This window comes from Bidens hawaiensis, unplaced genomic scaffold (genome assembly GCF_021521415.1).
Source record: "Bidens hawaiensis isolate Kalapana, Puna unplaced genomic scaffold, B.hawaiensis_p1.1 tig00012479_1, whole genome shotgun sequence".
Classification (NCBI taxonomy): Eukaryota; Viridiplantae; Streptophyta; class Magnoliopsida; order Asterales; family Asteraceae; genus Bidens; species Bidens hawaiensis.
In genome coordinates this window covers 741,804-759,328 of record NW_027492022.1, presented here as the reverse complement: position 1 = coordinate 759,328, position 17,525 = coordinate 741,804, and the positions used below count along the sequence as shown (strand labels likewise).

Genomic DNA, 17,525 nt, shown 5'->3' with positions numbered 1-17,525 from the left:
TAGTCGGGCAACACTTCTACTCTATATGCATGTTTATCGAGTTGTTCTTGATCCACCTTTCTTGGCACGCAAAACGAGGCAATGTTCGAGTCGCCGGGTCGTGCACGTACTACGAGACGGAATGCCGGGTTTCTTGAGTGGCACGCACTTCAAGGAAACACCGGGTATTTGGCACGGATTACGATGTGATATTTTTCGGGTTGGTGGTACGCAAAACGGTGTTCGGCACGCAAACCGAGGTAGGGAGAGAAAGTTATTTAGAGAGAGAGAGTGGAGAGGTGTGCTGCAAATGAGCTCGTGGCCTCCTCTTTTATAGCTGATTTCCTGGCATGCTGCCACGTGTCACCAGAGTGTGACACGTGTCCCTGAGTCATCACGGCCCATCGCGGTACGCGATGGCCGTCCTCTTGGACTTATTGCGTAGCGCGATGGGTCACTAGATATTATTTTTCGTTTTCAGTCCCTCGTCTTTTATAGCTTGTCATTTCTAGTCTTATTCTCATTGTCCAAAAATACTAAGGCGGCTCTTAAAGCGTGCGAAGTGCAAAGTGCGTCATCAAAGCGCCACATTGCGCCCACCGCCCTGCGCCGTTGCCATCGCCATCGTCCTCGCCCGAGCCCAAGCGCGTGCGCGTGCGCGTGCGCGTCGGGTGCTACGCACCCTCTGTTAGGACCACTTGGTGCATGATATTCATAAAAGAATATTACTATGGAAAATCTCTTCTTTATAAAGAGCTTTCATTTCTTTACCACTTTCCATGTGGGATGGATTCCATTTTCCTTATTTATACCTTAGTGGAATGTTTCCACTTTCTTACATCTTCCAATGTGGGATGTAGTTTTCTTTCATATAAGTAAACTTTACTTAGGAAATATTTTTATTTCCTTATTTTTCTTATATTTCCTTATTTAATATTTTTCCATGACTTGTTTTGTTATTATTTTTGATCCCTCAACTTTCTTAAGTTGTCAAATTTAGATCAAAATTTTGGGGATGTTACATCCTACCCACCTTGAAATGAATCTCGTTCTCGAGATTCGTAGTTTGAAGTGTGAATGGTTCTTACCTTTCAAACATTTTGTTGATTAGATTCTATCTAATCTGGTTCTTTTGTAACAATATGTATATAGGATGACTATGATCTTTATTTTGTTTTTTATTTAATATTTTCCATGACTTGTTTTGATATTATTTTTAATTCCTCAACTTTTCTAAGTTGTCAAATTTAGATTAAAATTTTGGGACTGTTACAAGATCAGATACTTTTGAAGGTCATTCCTTATTATATAAAGAACGGTTCATACATAAAGTCTTATTTGAAAATAATGTACATAACCCAACAACATTCTACCGTAAAAAGGAAGGTAGGTGATGTTGGTTAGGCTGAGGGGTGTGGGGCTTCAACGGGGGCGCTAGAGCCCCTCCGCTCGCGCCCCCAGGCGCTAACACCACACAACCGGGGCGCTAGCGGGGGCGCTAACGGGGCGCTAGCGTGAAAAACAATGCAGGCGTGAGCCGGTTAGCGGGAGAAGAGAGAGAGAAAGGTACATAGGTTTTAGCAAAAGAGCCGTTGAGCTCATATTAAATTAAAAAAAAATTATTTTCTTAAACTTTTATATATACCTTTATAAAATATACTCCATTTCACAATTATACACCTATCCTCCTAAAATCCTCTCAAAATTAACACAAAAAAAATGTCATGGTACTCGTCTAATTCCGACTCCTCCGAATAGGATGATTTGCTTCTTCATATAGGGGAAGTTTTGACCGCAACCGTGGTGGATGATTTGTTTTTTTTTTTTTGTAATTTGAATTTTAGATATTAATGTGTTTTTTTTATTAATGTGTGTTTTTTTTAATAATTTATGAGTTTTTTTAATAATACTTTGTTTGAATATATTTATAAAAAAATAAAAGAAAAAAAATTCGCTGGAGCCCCTCCACACCAGGGGGCAGGGGCTCTAACAGGGGCTCCAACACCCCCTTATCCAGTTTCTCTCTCTGCCACACGTCATAATATTATTGGTTTTTGGCTCTTAGAGCCCCCATTAGAGCCCCCCATTAAAACCCCCACACCCCTTAGGCTGAGGGGTGTGGGGGGCGCGAGTGGGGGCTCCAGCCAATAATATTGTGACGTGTGGCAGAGAGAGAAACTTGATAAGATGGGTGTTGGAGCCCCCGCTCGCGCCCCTGGCCCTGGTGTGGAGGGGCGCGAGCAGGGGCGCGAGCGGTTTTTTATTTTTATTTTTTTATAAATGTATTAAAAAAACGTATTATTAAAAAACTCATAAATTATTTAAAAAAACACACATTAATTAAAAAAACACATTAATATCTAACGGCTCTATTTCTAAGCCCCAACGGCTTAGAAACTAAAAAAACATACATTATAATCAAAAATCCAAAACATTCATCACAATTTTAGTCTTAAAAATATTGACATGTAGTTTTTTTTTAAGTAGACATATTTAACAATCCTTTTGTAAAAAAACTTAAGAACAAGAACATAAAACTACACACATTAGCATAGGTTTAAGGTTAACTTTTATAAAACTAAAACTTGCAGGAGGGAAAGTGTAACTTAATAAAAAAAATTGGGTAAATAACCTAAATATATAAACTCACGTCTCTCCTCTTCCCTACTCTAAAAACTTCAAACCCTAATTAGTACTTCATAGCCACCGCCACTCAGCTGCCTCAATCAACATAATCATAGTTTATCACACATCTTTGTCAGATCTTCATCACAATTCATTTACAAAGTCTAAAATGGTTTAAATGGCCGGAAAAATTGCATTCATTCTTACCGGATCTTCATCACACATCTTTTTCTTACCGGATCTTCATCACAATTTTTTTTTTAATAAAAATAAAGAGCCAACGGCTCTATTTCTAAGCCCCAACGGCTCTTCATGCATTCCCAGGCCAACTTTACGCCTATTTTCTCCCGCTAGCCCTCTTGCGCCTGCCTTGGTCTGCGTGCTCGCGCCCCTCTCGCGCCCCTCTCGCGCCTCGGTGGTGTGGTGCTCGCGCCCCGGGGCGCGAGCGGATGGGCTCACGCGCCCCCTCTCGCGCTCCACACCCCTCAGCCTTAGTCTTATTGTGGGGCGTTATCAAATAAAAAACCTCATGTCAAATTTGGGATTTAATCCAAATCCAGACAAGTCATCATCACGTAAGATGAGAAGATTGATGAGACTATATAATTATATACCATATGTGCACATTAATGAATAGCTGTACAGTAACCTAACAACATGATAACTTTTTTTTCCTTTAAAAGGAAGTATTTCATATTTAAATAGAGTATAAAAAAGGAGTTCTTTAATCAAATGGGGTGAGGTTTAACGTAAAGCTATGTGTTACGGGCAAACTAGTATGCGCTAGTTAAAGTGTCACGTCATTTCTACGTTGGCAGTGAAGTTTTAACTAGCTCATTCATTAACTTGGGTGTTGTGGGGACTGTCGGCTTTGAGGAGGGCGGAGAGGGTGTCCGCTCCGGCCCGATATTTTTTTTAAGAATTATATATTTTGTGAAAAAAATTTATGTTATTATTTAAACTCAATTATCTAATTTATTTAAGTCTATTTTTTTAAATAAATTTGTACAATCTAAATCATAATCAACTATGAAAATTCAAACTTTTAATTGTTTAAATCTAATAAAAAAACACATTTTTTTATTTAAGGCCTAAATATTTTATTGCCTTTAGTCCAATTAGGTTAATACATATTTAAAGTCTATATTTTGACAACAAAATCAAACAAGATAGAAGGGATTTTCACCACCGCTGCCAACACCATTTTGTTCGAGAACAAATAGTTCAACCATTCCAAACTCAGATATTCCTTAAACGGGTTATAACATCTCATTAAATAAAAAATTATTCTCACCTAATTATTGATGTAAAAATCCTATAAAATAGGATATACTAAAAATTAATATCTTATTTATTTTTAAAAAGACATATATATTATTCAAATTAAAAAACCAATTTTATAGTAAAAAAATAAATAGGTCTTGGGTCTCATCAAACAATAAGTATATTATTAACTTTCATAAATATTATTTATAATTAAAAAAACCAATTTTATAGTAAAAAATAAACGAGTCTTGAGTCTCATCAAAACCATATAGCTTTTAAACTGGGTTATAACATCTCATTTATTTGTGAAACAATTTATCATCAAATCATAAATATATTATTAACTTTCATACAATAAATATAAATTCAAAAATTAAATAAATATTAAAATAAACAATATAAAACAACCCTCGTAATACGGGGATAAAAACTAGTATAGTTTATAAAATATATGACACATATCCTTTAGGGTATCCTAAAGGTTATACTTATACTTCCTAATTACACCGTCAAATACCTATCGGGCCCTCCATCACAAACCAATATCTTAATATTTTGTATTCCAATATTCAATCACAATGGATAACTATTAAAAAGAACAACTACCTAACAAAGTATTAAAATAATTGTAATGCAAGGTCTTTTGACGTCAAATCTGAAGGATTTTCTATTTTACTTCAAGATATTAAAATAAGCTAAAAATAAATATGGATGATATGTGGTGGAGTAAAGTAGAGTAGCAAGGTAGGTTTAAGAGATTGCTATGAAGTAGCAAGGGCGATGGCGAGATCGATGACAAGTTATGTTGTATGTTGAGGTGATGTCAATAGATAAAGATAGAATGGGGTAACTATATGCTAGGAACGTGTACGGTTCGGTTGTTAGTCTAAATTCAAAATCGAAGTCAACGGTTAATCTTCTTATTAACTAGTAAGTTTTCGTTTAATATGTTCGGTTTATTCAGCCAGTTTGTTAGTTTTTGGTTTTGTTCGATTAGTTTTGGTTAATTACCTAAACCAAACTTTAGCTAATTTGCATATAAATTCATGAAATAGAGGTAAAGAATACATAAAATGGAGATATAAACATGAAATACATAAAATAAAGGTATAAAAAGCTAAAGATATGTGAAAATATGAATGATTCTATTAACAAGAGGTACTAAAAATATCAATAATCGATTTTTGGTTAACCAACTTTTGACTAATTTTAGTTTGGTTTTGATTAACGATATAATCAGTGCTCAATCCTACACATGGTTAATTTGTTAGATATTTTGTATCACCAAAACACCCGAAATGAAAATACATGTTAGTATTTTATATTTATATAATTACATCCTAGTTACGTTATTGTATATTACATTTTATACTACATTCATCTAATTACGATTGATGATACTAGCAGTTAAAAAATAATGATTAATGCTACAAATACTTTTATTATTTTAGCTCGTTTAACTTAGGTCTTATCAAATAATAACAACACTAAAACTATGATACAACTCCTCGGCCATAGCGATTAAAGTAAGACACCTAAAGATTTCAATATAAGATTATGTGCAGTGGATGAAGCTTCTTTGTGGTCTTTGTGTGCGACATGTGACGTCACATCAGTATATGAGTTTTTTTAGCTAAAATAAGTGCAGTGGATGAGGAGTCTATTCAAATCATTACCCTATTATTATGTTTATTATTATATATTATCATCAAAAAAAAAATCCACAAATCACGGCGCTGCATGGGGAGCCCCAAAAGCGCCCATAGCACCCTGGGGCGGTGTTTCCGATGCTATGGGGTGCTCTCAAGGCCCATGACGCCCCGTTATATCGGGTCTAAAAGGGGAGATTAGCCGTTCGGGTTTCTTTACGAGGGTGGAATGGACCGTATAATAATAATAATAATAATAATAATAAATGAAAAAAGGTAATTATCGAATTGAAATTATTATTATTATTATTATTATTATTATTATTATGTTTGGGGATTTGTTTCAAGAACCCTAGAGAGAGCGAGCTGCAATCGAACAATTCGTTCAACACCGCCAACTTAAATCAAATCAAATCAAAGGTAACTCACTAACTGTGGATTCAATTCAGTCTTCAAATTGCAATTTGGAGTCAATATATCCATCGATCGTTAGTGTTAGCTTCCAGATCGGTATCTTCATCACTCGATTTCTTCAATTAGGGTTTCTTCTGATCTACTACTAGATCTGTTCTCTTATTTTCATTTCTATAACCTACGCTTTCTCTTGAGTTTTGCAGCTGTATCCAATTTGTTAGTTTCATTTCATTTGATATGCTGTTTTGATTACTTTAATTTGCTGTTCAGTTTCTAATTTGTCAATTTAAATTCATTTCATCAGTGTATATGCTGTTCTGATTGCTTTAGTTTGTACTTTAGGGTTTATCTCTTCATATATTTTGCTCTCATAAGTAATCAATTGCTGATTTATGATGCTTTTAGCTTACACCAAGAGTTCATTCTCTTTTACCTGTTGATTGCATATGTTGTTCAGATATATAGGATGCTTTTGATGATTCTAAGTAATGAAATGCTGCTTTAATTGATGCTTTTGAGATATTATTTTTATTGTATGCACTAAGTGTGTATGGTTCTTAGAAAATGTAGGATGCTATTTATTGTTAAGCTGTTATAGAGACATATATATAAACTCAAAGAGAACTAGCAAGCATGTGATGCTCTTAAGTAGTGAAATAACGAGTTTGATGATGCTTAGACTGTTTTAAGATTATATTCAGTTTTTATCTTGGAATGTGTAAAAACTACCTGGAAATAAACATGTTTTACCTGATTTTGATGACGCTTTTAAATTGCTTCAGGATTATTATATTCTGTTCGTGTTAAATGCTTTTGTGTCGTAGAGATATGGGACGCTTCTCTTGTTTGTTCTCTGTAGCATTTTCTTTATACAACAAGCATATTTGTTTCTCTTGAAGAAGCAGTGATTTAGTAATCCGTATGATGTTTTATAATATTTCAAGATGCTATTGGTATTTTTATTTGTTTTCTTGTTAGCAGTCCTAGTTTACCTAAAGATCTTTGTGTATATGTTATCTTTTGCGACTTCCATCATAGCCTGTACATATGATTATATTTGTATAATCTGCTACATATTCGTTTAAGTTTCAGACTCAACGTCATACAACTCAATTCAACTGTTTGTTGATTTGCTTATGCTTTATCACTAACGGGTCAAATGGCTATGCTAAAAGGTTTAACTAAATAGGGAAAACTGTTCAAATATTTAACTTATGTTGATTGTAAGAAGCATCAAATCATCAATATCATATTACACATCACATTTCAAAGATTGATGGGTTGATTTAAGTTATTTTATATCTCTAATGTGTCATTCATATGGGTTAAGTTAAAAGCCTTAAACCCAATTTGGTTTAACGGGGCAAAGTGTATTCAAATTCATAGAACATCTCAAACCACTTTATACAATATATGTTGATTGTAATCACAATAATATGAGTTTTGTAATCATACCCGGCACATGTTTTGTAGGGTAGAAGATGATTGGAAAACCAGCAACTGCGGTCCTATATTCCCTACTCAAAGATGGCGAAAAACGACCTGTTGAAGACATCATCACCGATTTCTCCACAAAGATTCCCCGCTCTATCCACCTTGAAATCTGCTCTTCACTAATTATTCTCCTTGAAGACACACCGAAATTTCTCAAACCCGTCGAGCGTTTAGTTGCGTTCGCGTTACTTCATCACACCTATCCCTCCACCAGACCATATCTTCAACTGCTTATTAATGCTGCAACCAATGAAAAATCAGAAAACTATGAAAAGGCTTTTATTCTTCATCTGTTAAGTGGGACCAAAGATGTTTTAAAATCATCAGCAGCTGATTACATCACCAAGTTTGATCCGTCATCTTTCAGCCCCCCACCCGTTGACCAGCTTCAAAAACAATACCTCACCAAAACCGAGCCCGACCTGTTTAACGTCTTTTTCAAAGACGTTGCTGTTAAAAACGTGATATCTGACCCGGACGTCCCACGCGGGTGTGACGTTAATTCCCCTGAGTTTGACTCAGTCAAACCCAAAATCGGGTCTGGTGACCGAGATGAAACGATAACAGGTCTGCTTCAATCGTCATCATTAGAAGGGCTGTATCCTCATTGGACCCGGCCGCGTCCACCTAGACTCCCGATTCTAGATGGTGAACTCGTGTGGGTCAACCCCGACACCACTCACGAACCGCTTTGGGATTTGGGTATGTGTGCCGACACGAGCCGTGGTGCAGCAGTTCGTGACTTAATTGTTAAAGCGTTAAAAGGCCCGCTTGCACCAACTCAACAAGAGCAAGTTTTACTTGAACTAACGTCCGACCCAAAACTCGTTTACCACTGTGGGTTGACTCCAAGAAAACTACCAGAGTTAGTCGAAAACAATCCGTTAATTGCAGTTGAAGTTTTGATTAAACTTATGAACTCACCTGAAATCTCAGATTACTTCACGGTTCTTGTGAACATGGATATGAGTTTACACTCGATGGAAGTTGTGAACCGGTTAACGACCGCAGTTGAGTTACCAACTGAGTTTGTGCATATGTACATAACGAACTGTATATCATCGTGTGAGAATATAAAGGATAAGTATATGCAGAATCGGTTGGTGAGGTTGGTGTGTGTATTTCTGCAGAGTTTGATCAGAAACAAGATAATAAATGTGCAAGATTTGTTCATTGAGGTTCAAGCGTTTTGCATCGAGTTTTCGAGGATTCGTGAAGCAGCAGGTTTGTTTAGGCTTCTTAAAACTTTGGAGTGATTAATGTTTTTTGTTCTGTTTAGTTTTTGTGTTTTTGCATAAAGATTTGTACTTGGAAGATGGATGATTTGGATTATGCTATCTTGTTTTAGAATCTTTAAAGTGGTTTTTTCAAAGTTGTATTCTGTTAATTAACATAGTATAGCACAGGTGGTTTTGACATTGTTACTTTGGTTATGCTATAGAGCTCATGCATGCGTGGAATCCGAAAGGGTTTTAGGCCAACTTCGGCGTATTTGTATATTCAGAAAAGGACATGGGTTGTCCAACTCGTGAACTTAGACGATACAAATGTATATGGTAGCACCAATTTTCAGCTATCTAGGCTTTCAGCAGGGTTACCTGATATTATAATTATAATCATCGTTGATGAGCATAGCTTATTAACACGTTATAGAAACCTCTACTTGTGTCCATTTTCCCCCGCTAAACCTTATGCTCAAAAATAGATCTTGATGTACACAGTTTTACGCTGCATTTTGCAAGGGGTTGTTTCCAAGACTTGAACCCGTGACTTTCAGATTATGTGACAACAATATGTTTACATGTCTTGTTTATTTATGCATTGAAGGGAAAATAAGTTTTTTATGCTTTGTGGTTCCTAGCGTTTCATATACAGTATGGTGAACTTTGAGATACATACTTATTAGTCGATCAACGTCATTGCCTTGATTAGCCAAAACGTGTAAACGAAACAAATGAGATGTATGATAGATATTTAACGGTACAAGTCAATCAAATGACTCTAAAAACAATTTTACGTAACAATAACTAAAAGTATGTTAGTTTTAACTTCGGTCCTAGTATATTTTAAAACTTGAACCAAAGACCAACTTATGGAGTACAGCTCAGTCCGATAACGGGTAGGTTTAGTGCGGTGTGTTTTATTTTTACGGACTTCACAAATTATTCTCACTCCTTACCAATAGTCACCCAACAAATACAATCAAGCTTATCCACATCACTCTGGTAAACAAAAAACAAATTGGTAGGCTAATCCGACCATCCCACAAATGAAATGAAAACGAAGAACAAGGTTGAAACAAAATAATAAAAAAAAATCTTATTTGAAACCGAATAGATTAAAATGGTCAAACCATGACGAAAATCAAATTAAGTTACTAAACTATTAAGATTATATACTAAATTACTATTAAGATGACTATATGTAAGGACCAATTTATATTGACTTATCTAATTCAAAATGAAAGATAAGTCAAAAAAATTTTAGGCCATGTAATTAAAAGTAGCCCAAAACCTAACACAAACTTTAATCATTCATTCAAAACTTGCACCTGTTACCTATATTGCTATATATAATGAACTTGAACATATTGTTCTCTATTCCACTTGTTTTCTACACATACATTAACCTAACCTAAATGCTACCACCACAAAAAAGTAACAACAAAACAAAATCCCACTACATTTCATATCATCCTTCATTGTCCAATTCTTGGCAACTCATTTTGTTCATCAAATGTTTCAATCAAAAGTGAAGGCGCATAATGCGCGGTCCCTTGATGTTCCTCCGAATCTTGACAGTACGAAAGTATAATAGTATCAATCGACATTTCAACAACCGCAAAGAAAAGGGTAGCCACCACATACCCGAGCCCCCAACACGCCTACAAAATCCAAGAAAATCAAGTTAGTATCAGTCTTTCTGGTCAAAGATTCAAGTTTGACCCGAACCCGTATTACATACCAGCACAGGAAGTAATGGGGAGGTGATCTTGTTGTGGGATGATTTGTATTTGTGAGTATCCAACATGAGAAATGCAAAAAGTGCACTTGCAAGACTCACACATAGCTTTCCAAGAAAGAGAATAATGTCCCCGATTACGTTTACTCGGCCTATACGCAGAATATTACTAATTATCAAATCCGTTGCCATTTCCGAAGCTCTAAAGAACCCTTTTCCCGTTATAGCAATCTGCAAAAAACAAAAAAATATATATATTATTCAAAACGCGTGAAATCCATTAATGTTGCGTTTTATCTCAAAAGGGTCAAACTATAAACTTAGATACAAGAAAAATGATTCAAACGACCTCCTAAATCACTAATACAAGATTTATAACATTGCAATAATATTGGTTTTGTAATCGTAATCAAATAATTTACTCAAAAATTATAATAAAATAGAAATTCGACAAAAAAGACGAGGTTTAAGTCTTTACTAACCATAATATATGCATTGCGGTTCACACATTTTACGGTCAACTCAATGCATTTTAAGCAAAATCGGTAAGTATAAAACATCATCCGTTTAATCCAACCTTTGGGCATGATGTCAGCAACTTTTAGTCTCCGGCGTATGGCCTCAAGTATGAACCGAGTCGACTCAACAAACGACACAACCAAGGACCCGATCGCCACCGACCCTAGGCTATATCGCATGAGTAGCTTCATTGATGAAAAAACCGGAAGAAATGGAATCGTTGCCTAAATCGAACAAAAATAAATAATTAGACAAAAAAAAAATTCAAAATCTAAAAAATAAAAGTTTTTTTTGTAAAAAGGCTAACCGAAGATTCCCCGCGGGCCCAGTAATATGAAGCTACAGAACCAGCAATGACAGTTGACGAACACGCAATAATAAACTGAGTGGCCCAATAGCATCCAAACAAGTGGAATAATATTGAAGCTCCAATATGCGGGGTGTAATGGATACTATAGCCGCAACAATCGTTACAATTCACTCGTTTGGCTTTAAGATCATAAGCACAACAATTCGTGTTGCATGCATTGTTGACTATTTGACCCGAGCTAAAAAGATTCAGAGCCGCCGATAACCAAAACATGTAAAAAATTGTGAGGATTGTGTATGGTATAACAGGGAAAATTATTAGAGCATCAACTTCTCCAATAACCTTTGCAGCAACCTGTGGTATTATTTCATACATATTAATGTTAGAATTATTTCATACAAAAAGTTAAAGATATGATTAAACTTGCCTTGAGTACTGAGGTTGCCATAAGAATCCGCCTAACAATAGCTATAGATGATAGAACAGCAACAATCATAACACAAGTCATGAGAAACGCAACTGCACGGATATGATGTAGCTAAAGAACAAAAATAAAATTATTAAGAAATTAAATGTATAACAGGTTAGCAACGCGTTTTTGTGAGTAGATAAATTAAAGAATTGATTAATGTATGAATTTACCCTTGCAGAAACATGATAGTATGGATCATGTTCACCAATGATGGGCGAGATAGCATCGTTTCCGATCCATCCAGCTGAAAAAACTCAATAAAAGAAAAATGTCATGATATTACAAGATTAATGAGTTCATTCATTTAACTTTTTTACCTTTTAAGTAGTAGAACATTGTGACTGATATAATGAGGCCGTTGAATAAAAACACTGTAACCCATGGCATCGCGGCTACAAAATGTCAAATCATTAAAAGCCATAACATTGATAAAAGTAAAGGCAAGAGTCCTCCACACACAATCAACACGGGCCATGATTTTCCAACATCAGCAACATATCTCTGAAATAGTTACACCAACATTAATCTAAATCTTGAAATATTCACGCGTATGACATCCAAGATAGTATATTTCCAACACTTAATTCATTATATATGGTTTTTTATTTCAAATGCTTTTGAAAAATAGATATGAAGTGTTTCCATGTCAACCAGGCTCGTTTCACAATGCACTAAAAGTAACCCCTTGCAACCAGAACCCATTTTGACCCGTTAACCAAAGAATGACTCACTTCAACTAGAACCCATTTTGACCCATTACCCAGAAACTAACTTGCTTCAACCAGAATCCATTTTGACCCATTACCCGGAAACTAACCCATTTCAACCAGAACCCATTTTGACCTGTTACCCAATATGTCACCCGTACCTTCAATACCGAAGACCGTGCATTGATGGACTTGTGAATAGATTTATCTATGACCATATCATCATTAATAGTAACTCCATTCATTTGCTTCCAATGCGTTAACGACACATTCGATGGACGATCAATAAACTGGCAACTCCAATAAACTACATCACCAATACAACTAATTATAACAAGTAACAACTAACGAATCAACTATTAAATAGAGGAGAATTCTAAGCAAACGACAGTTTTTTTTTTTTTTTGCGAGAACAGAAAGAACAAAATAAATAATTCACATTCTTTTTTTTTCGCATATTGAAAATTTTAAAGTACAAGAAAATGGTAAAATGCCATGTTAATTAATATGTTTAACATTCTAAAAAGATACATAAACAAAATTCGTTTGTTTATAGAACCAACACATGTGTAGGTAAACTTCCAACACATAACCTACATGTGTGTAGATAAATTTTTAAAAAAGTGTAAAATAAAAAGAACATATGAAAAATTAGTTTAATAGTATTTTCATTTATATAACATAGACATTTGTATAACGAAATAAAAGTTTTTAAAAATATGTAAAGTAAATGATTTGGGTTTGTTCTTTTTGTTCTCGCAATAATTTAGTCTTCTGTAATAAACAACTCCCTTGTTAAATAATTTTCATACACAAATTTCACAAATAACATACCGTTTACGCTTGGGAAAATGACAGGGTAACAAGGCCCTTGAAGCTGAAGAGAAGTGTTTCTTAGTTCAGGAGTGAGGTCAGCAAAGTAATCATAATTCATATCGATCCAATCGTCTAACGAAAGACGAATATCTCCCTCCGGATAATCGCAAACCCAATTTAAAGAGTCTTCTGATGGTATCGGGCAATCCATTAAACATATTGTCCGTGCGTTAGATAGTTGTACTCCACTGTTTTTTATTCCACTTTGGTAAACTTGATTAGGATTAACATAATATTTGAGTTCCAATTCGCGAAGGTTGAAATCTTTGTGTTTGCCTCCACATACATTTCCTTTGTAATCTAATCCAAAGTTTAGCCTATGTAAAAGATTACACATGATTAACAAATTATAATCTTAGCATTTAAAGTGGATTTTATTTTAACTAAATCAATTACAATGTAGGGGGAGAACCATATATACACGAATGAAACTCGAAAAAACTAACTTGAACATGTTGGTTAAATACAAATAAACCTTAAAGATACAATATTAATAAGGCAAATTGGATTTAATAATACAAACTATTACTTATATGACAAATAATGATCCAGACTGCCAATTTGACAAATGACACTCCTAACTTTCACTTATGTTACCAAGGTCAACCAAGTAACATAATCATCAAAGTTTTATACTTGATTTCCACTCGAGGGCGCTCATAATAATGACAAAATGAGGAAACTTACAAGCGAAACCGAGTGCAAAATCCACGATAATTGTGCTACTCAGATTGCCCTTGGCAGCTAAAGTGAAAGTTAGCATGGGCTATTATCTGCAGGAGCCGTAGTTTGAGTTATTAAAATCCAATTTGCCTATTAATAATATATTTAACAGTTTCCATGAAAATGAAACCCCTAATCAATGAACATGTAGCTAATTCTTCCCCCAAATAATAACCTCTAAAAATTTTTGCAACTTTCATAAAAGAAGCAAATGAACTTATCAGCATAATCAAGCAGATTGATGCAACAGTCAAGTCAAACCAAATCTTGACCGCCTTTAAAGCTTATTTAAGTGTCAAGACAGAACTAAATGCAACAAATTTAGTTTAATAAAACCTTGACCGCCATTGAAATAATTTTTAAAATTCAAGATAAAACCAAAAGGCAAAAAGCATAAAACTTTATAGTTTTATTACCTCAATGGGTTTCCTTGGTTGAATCCAAAGCTGGAGTTAACAATCATGGCAATCCAGAAAGCTATAAACAGAACAAGAAACACAACATCTCCGCATTTCCTCTTGTGTTTTATGATCCCATTTCCATTTGCATTTGCACCACCATCTCATCGCTTGATGGGTACTTCATATTTGATCCTCTCATGTTACAGTGTTGTGATGAGAGAGAAAGAACAAGTGAAAGCAAGATAAAGACTTGAAAGAGTGTGAAGGGTGTTCTGTTCACAAAGAAGATGTGGAAATATATCATCTATCATCATCATACTCATTATATCCCACAAATACAAAACTATGGTAGGGTCTGTTAACAATATAATGTCGACAACCTTACCTCTACCCCATAAGAACAGAGAGGCTGCTTCCGGTAAGACCCCGCTCGGGACAGTCTTTCAGCCTTTTTTAATTATCTCATGTGACAGTCTTTCAGAAGATGTGGAAATATCATTTGTTTAGTTATCTCATGTTACAGTCTTTCAGCCCTTTTTGGTTTTTTATAAAAAAAAATAATCTTTTGAACTTTGTTTTATTAAAGAAAGTGAGAAAAATTAAGACTTCAATTCTTTTCCAAAGATTCTACTAGCTTTTTATGGCCATTAAATAAAATATCAAATGGGGATTAACTGTCTTTCTGAGCTTAATTTGAAATGAATGAATATTAATATTTTATTATTAAAATAATAATAATAATAGTATTTTAAGCAAAAGATATCCGGAAATGAGTACATTATTGTCCATCCTAGTATTATATTATTTTAGGGGAGACAGCTTTTAGATTTAAGACAAAGATTTCCATATAATTGATCCAACCGTCTTGAGCCGAGATAAAGTCGGCTCCTGTTGAGCCAATAACTTTTTAACCCATCTTTTGATGCTCGTGTAAATCTTTGCATAATGGTCCTTGTAGTTTCACGAGTTTGATAGTTCGTCAATATAAGCAAAATTATATCACATGTTTGGAACAAACAATGCATTATCAAAGAGAAAAACTTTAATTTATTTTCTTTTAATATTTGTACGCTTTTAGAAAGATAAGAAAAATATAAAATAGATGATATATAATTAAAAATATACATATCGTCAACTTGTTTAACCTCCAACATCTTGCCATAATTGATCGTTGATGGTACTTGGAAGTTGGAACCTATTGGAAATACAAATCTCAATAATAAATGATGTTAATGTTGTTATGTGCATATAGATTTATTGATTCATGTCCATTATCCGTTTAGACATTACAGTCAACACACTTTATTCAAAATAACTATCAAAATGTCACCATGCGTTTATTCATCAGGGTATGTTTGGTATAAGATAATGGAATGGCCGGGCGATGGAATGGAATAAGCGAGGTAATAGTATGACCCATTATCATTTCACTGACATGTTTGGTTACCATGTGTGAATGACATGAATTATTAGTTTTTATTTTTTGGTAGGATAGAAAATGCCGGAATAAAATAAAATGGCAGTGAGTGGCAGTGGGATGGTGGTGGTGAGCGGCGAGCAGTAATGGTGGTGGTGGGCGGCGGTGCGATGGGTGCCGGTGGCATGTTGTGGTGACAGTGGGTGGTGGTGGCGGTGGTAAGCGTCGGGTGGAGGGTGGTGGTGGTGATGGCTAGGAGCGATAGCTGGTGGTGGGCGGCGATGGTAGGTGGCGGTGGCGGTGGTAAGCGTCAGGTGGCGAGCAGTGGTGGTGATGGCTAGGAGCGATGGCTGGTGGTGGGCAGCGATGGTAGGTGGTAGTGGTGGTGATGGCTAGGATGGCTGATGGTGGGCGGCGATGGTAGGTGGTTGGTGGTGGCAGCGGAGGTGGGTGGTGGTGGTGGTGGCGGTGGTGGCGGGCGACGAAGGCGGCAGTGGTGGTGGTCGGCGACGAAGGCGGTGGTAGTGGTGGTGAGATGGCAATGGGTAGTAGTGGTGGGAGGGTGGTGAATGTGATATAGTGTGAAAGAGGGAAGAAATGAAAAAAAAACAAGAGGGGTGGATAAAATGAATTTGAGGTGTTTTAGAGGGAATTAAATGAACTTGGTAATGGATGATTCCATTCCATTAACCAACCAAACACATTTTTTTTCATTCCATCATAATGGTCTATTCCATTATGCCTCTCAATCATGCATAACAAACGCTACATTAGTATTACAAGAGCAAACTATCATTTTCATCCCACTTGTTTCGCCACTTTTATCCATTTGCTCTGACTACCTTATGGTTTCATCTTCCAGTCATTTCGGTCCAACTCACTAACGTTTTAGTTTTGTTCAATCAATTAGTGTTAATGCACCAAAGTACCCTTAAATTTAATAGAAGTGGAAATACTTGGGCTCACTCTAGAGAAAATAGTAGTTTACTCTTATTATAATTATTATTGGAGTAAACCATATGAGTTCCTTGGAGTTAGAGCAGTAAAAGCTTGTAATGAACTCGAGCCTCCTATAAAGCTAACTTAGTTAACAATCATGATGCCGAGCATTATGAAGTTCGGTTACACCCCTAATCAAATCATTCCACCAACACCCAACACCGAACTTCAAAGTTGTTCAAGTACTTAAAAGCAACACAAAAACAAAAATCAACAAGAAACCATTAAAATTCCTAGAGCAAACATATCAGAATCCAACTATATTACCCCTATTACAATATAAATATACCATCAAAATGACACGAAACAAGTAAAGTGGTGCAAATATAGTATATAATACCTCTACAAAAACTTCTCAATGCAGGTACACAGAGTCGTTTTTGAAACCACACCAATAGTTGCTTCTTTCTTCTCTCATTCTTTGAAGACGATGATAGTGGGGATGCTTCTTATACCATATTTAGTAGCAATTGAAGGACTCTCATCGGTATTAACCTTGTAGCATGTCCGTGTACTCTTTTGCCAGCTCATCAATGATCAGGTGGATCATGCGACAGGGCCCGCACCATGGAGCCCAAAACTCAACCAACGCAGGTAGCTTAGATTCAAGAACAAGTGATTGCCATGTTCCACCACTCACATGAAGTACTGAAATCACACAATTAGGGTTTTCAATTTCATATGTAATGTAATCTCACAACCCCATTCTAGGC

The 17,525-nt window shown here is 35.5% G+C and overlaps 2 pseudogenes across 1 annotated transcript; one reads left to right on the top strand and one right to left on the bottom strand.

Annotated features, from left to right (window-relative positions):
• Positions 1-5,860: 5,860 nt before the first annotated feature.
• Positions 5,861-8,795, top strand: LOC143541270 (uncharacterized; annotated as a pseudogene). Its single transcript, XR_013136730.1, has 2 exons — positions 5,861-5,939; positions 7,412-8,795. The product of XR_013136730.1 is annotated as an uncharacterized LOC143541270 (transcript).
• Positions 8,796-9,974: 1,179 nt separating this feature from the next.
• On the bottom strand, positions 9,975-14,664 carry LOC143541269 (choline transporter protein 1-like; annotated as a pseudogene).
• Between the last annotated feature and the right edge of the window lie 2,861 nt (positions 14,665-17,525).